This window comes from Perca flavescens, chromosome 15 (genome assembly GCF_004354835.1).
Source record: "Perca flavescens isolate YP-PL-M2 chromosome 15, PFLA_1.0, whole genome shotgun sequence".
NCBI lineage: Eukaryota > Metazoa > Chordata > Actinopteri > Perciformes > Percidae > Perca > Perca flavescens.
In genome coordinates this window covers 32,779,339-32,783,166 of record NC_041345.1, presented here as the reverse complement: position 1 = coordinate 32,783,166, position 3,828 = coordinate 32,779,339, and the positions used below count along the sequence as shown (strand labels likewise).

The 3,828-nt window shown below is 51.2% G+C and overlaps 1 long non-coding RNA gene across 1 annotated transcript in view; it reads left to right on the top strand.

Annotated features, from left to right (window-relative positions):
* Positions 1-1,775, top strand: part of LOC114568886 (uncharacterized) — a 3,419-nt gene extending 1,644 nt beyond the window's left edge. Inside the window, exon 3 of the long non-coding RNA XR_003694356.1 lies at positions 1,605-1,775. This is a non-coding gene — a long non-coding RNA (uncharacterized LOC114568886). The remainder of the gene's footprint in view (positions 1-1,604) is intronic.
* Positions 1,776-3,828: the final 2,053 nt, after the last annotated feature.

Here is a 3,828-nt window from a genome sequence, read left to right as displayed (position 1 = left end):
CCACAATCCGTCTAGTGGCTGCCGCTGGAGAATTGAGATGTGTAGAATCAACAGCGCATTCATTTTAAAATCCTCAGCGGAGGAGCATCAACAACTGCCCGAAAGCATGGTAGCATTAGCTATATGGTGGAGCGAGATAGAGAGAGAGTGAAGAGAGAGAGCGTTATATGGTGGAGCGAGATAGAGAGAGAGCGAAGAGAGGGATCGCCCAGCGCCGTTAGAACAAAGCGGTGACTCATTGAAATAAAACGTGTTTTCGCCAATTCATCTCTAGAAATGCGACTGTAGCAAGCATGTCACTATCACTAACGTTATCCACATTTATATTTACACGCAACAAATGATATGTATCCAGCTTCAAAAAAGTCTAAAAGTTGGAAGTTAGAACGAATGCATTGTGCAAAGAGTGGTTGCTATGGAGACGATACAAAGTGTTGAGTTCTGTTGACAGTTGAGTTGAGTTCCGTTGCTCTGATTGGTTGTAGGTCCATCCAATGAATGCAGATGCATTTTTTTTCCTGGTTCGGTTGGAACACGCCCCATAATCACAGCTCAATGGAGGGGTTTCAGACTCACATTCTGACTAGAATCTGAGTAGGACCACGTCAGGCTAGGTCTAACCGTTCTACATAGAAGAATGGCGTCACTGTTTTGAGATTTGGCATACATTTGGGCCTTTTTTGAAGAAATGTAAATAGCTTGCCCTTCATATGAATTACAATGCTGATTATGTTTATTTTTGCACTGGATGACTCCAAATATGTAGGAGAACTGTTTTAGACAACACACATGCTTGTGTAGCATTGCTGTGGGTGTAATATCAATAAATATGACATTATTATTTTGATTATTGGCAAAAGCATCTGGACTTTTTTTGAAAAAAATATATGTATTTTGTCAACTGTTTTATCCAGTATCAATTCTAAATACTATCGGTCGATTAATCGGTTATCGGCAAATACGGCCCAACCTAGCTATCGGTCGACCTCTAATGTAAATTGAGGGATCAAAAGCAGTATCAGCTCCAAATATCGGCTCAAGAAAATCGGCAGCCTGTATCGGTCATTGGCTCAGACTGAAAAATCGGTATCGGCACTGAAATATCCATATCGGTCGATCCCTAGTCTAAACGTTTGCTTACTTCCGAGTCTACAATTAAACCAACAGCTCCACATTAACCGTCATGGCGGTGGGTCCGTGCTGGTTGGCCAACATTCAACTTGTCAGTTCTGTCATCTCATTGTCCTGATATCAAACATCTGGAAACATTGTTGGTCGGACAGACCTTACCCCACTTTAATAAAAAAAAATCTTAAAGGAAACCCTGCACGTAGACACAGCACACCTCCTGTGATATTAAATTCAACACGTTTCTAACACAACACTTTTTCATCTGTGAAATGTTTTCCATGTTGCTTAGTTTGGAATTTCATCCAAAAGTCTTCTTCTCTGAGTCTTTATGGTCAAAACGGTCAGATGTCAGTCCCAGGATGACAGACGCATCTCACCAGCCAATGGCGGCGTCTACATATATATATTTATGTCACTTCTCTCCTGGCTGGGTCCTTCTGATTGGTCACTAACTCCTGTTCTCCACCTGTCAGGCTGCAGGCGTACGTCTCCGCCGCACAGGACATCATGCAGATCAGCCTGCTGTCCTTCAACCAATCAGAGCTGTGTGTGGAGCTCAGGCCACGCCCCTCGCACCTGTCATCCAATGAGCTGGAGCCACTGAGGCTGTCCGTCACCTGGAGCCATGACGACCGCTTCACACTGCAGGTAAATCCTCAATAACATGACCCAACCCTTCTTAAAGTGTGTCCGTGCTGATTGGTTAACCCTGTGTGTGTGTGTGTGTGTGTGTGTGTGTGTGTGTGTGTGTGTGTGTGTGTGTGTGTGTGTGTGTGTGTGCAGGTGATGGAGGGCCCGGCCGGTCTGGTGGAGGATGGCGTGTCTGGCTGGCGCTATGCGCTGAGTGCCGCCCTGCTGGAGGTGATGCAGTGTTACGTCGGCCAATCAGAGCTGCTGTCTGAGATCCAGAGACTCAGATCCAGGTAAACCTCCATTTACTGTTTTAAGATCTCAAACTCTCAGTCGGTGATGATGAGCGAGACCTCTGACGACTCTGATCAGACTGAAATCTGTCAGATCAATAATCAATAATCTGACACTGCTGAGACTGACGTCACATCTGAACCAGCTGTACATAGTTTAGTTTAGTTTATTAGTTTATAATGTCGTGGACAGTCCCCCTTAATGAACTGTACAGTAAGGGCGTTTTCACACATGAAAGTCCGAACCAAGGTTCATGTTTTTGTTACATTGTCTACATTTGATCCGGTAAGTTGTGGTTTCACACTGCAGTTTTGCAAGCGCACTAAAGATCTATACGTGACAAACCTACGTCCTGCCGTCATCACACACGTGAGCTACGTCTCCAGATACCCCTACTGACTGCTGCTCTCCCCCTACTGACTGCTTCTCTCCCCCTACTGCCTGCTGCTCTCCCCCTACTGCCTGCTGCTCTCCCCCTACTGACTGTTGCTCTCCCCCTACTGACTGCTGCCTCCCCCCTGACTGCTGCTGCCCCCCCTACTGCATGCTGCTCTCCCCTACTGCCTGCTGCCTCCCCACTGACTGCTGCCTCCCCACTGACTGCTGCCTCCCCACTGCCTGCTGCCTCCCCCTACTGACTGCTGCCTCCCCTACTGACCGCTGCCTCCCCACTGCCTGCTGCCTCCCCACCGCCTGCTGCCTCCCCACTGACTGCTGCCTCCCCTACTGCCTGCTGCCTCCCCCACTGACTGCTGCCTCCCCACTGCCTGCTGCCTCCCCTACTGCCTGCTGCTCTCCCCTACTGACTGCTGCCTCCCCCACCGCCTGCTGCCTCCCCACTGCCTGCTGCCTCCCCCCTACTGCCTGCTGCCTCCCCACTGCCTGCTGCCTCCCCTACTGACTGCTGCCTCCCCCACTGCCTGCTGCCTCCCCACGGGCCTGCTGCCTCCCCCACTGCCTGCTACCTCCCCACTGCCTGCTGCCTTCCCCACTGACTGCTGCCTCCCCCACTGCCTGCTACCTCCCCACTGACTGCTGCCTCCCCACTGCCTGCTGCCTCCCTCACTGCCTGCTGCCTCCCCACTGCCTGCTGCCTCCCCACTGACTGCTCCCCCCACTGCCTGCTGCCTCCCCCTGCCTGCTGCCTCCCCACTGACTGCTGCCTCCCCACTGCCTGCTGCCTCCCCCACTGCCTGCTGCCTCCCCCACTGCCTGCTGCCTCCCCACTGACTGCTGCCTCCCCCACTGCCTGCTACCTCCCCACTGCCTGCTGCCCCCCACTGCCTGCTGCCTCCCTACTGACTGCCCCTCCCCACTGCCTGCTGCTCTCCCCTACTGCCTGCTGCCTCCCCCCACTGACTGCTGCCTCCCCTACTGACTGCTACTCTCCCCTACTGACTGCTGCTCTCCCCCTACTGACTGCTGCTCTCCCCTACTGACTGCTGCTCTCCCCCTACTGCCGCGGCCCTTTTTGTTTTGTTGTGATGTTGAGAAGCAAGACACGGGAACTTTCTTTCTGGAGCATTTATTCAGAGACAAACAGAAACCTACGCTGTACATTTACCACTTAACAAATAAACTGCTGATGTATTCTCTGCTCTGATAGCCGACAGCTGTCTTCCCTGAACCCATTCACCGTCACTCTCTCTCACTAAGCACCTTAAAGGAGCTTCCACGGTCTTGTAACACAAGGAGAGCCTGCCAGAGCTTCTTGTATTTGGTCCAAAAGTCCGAACCACCCAAAAAATGCTTTCACACTATAAACAAACCGGA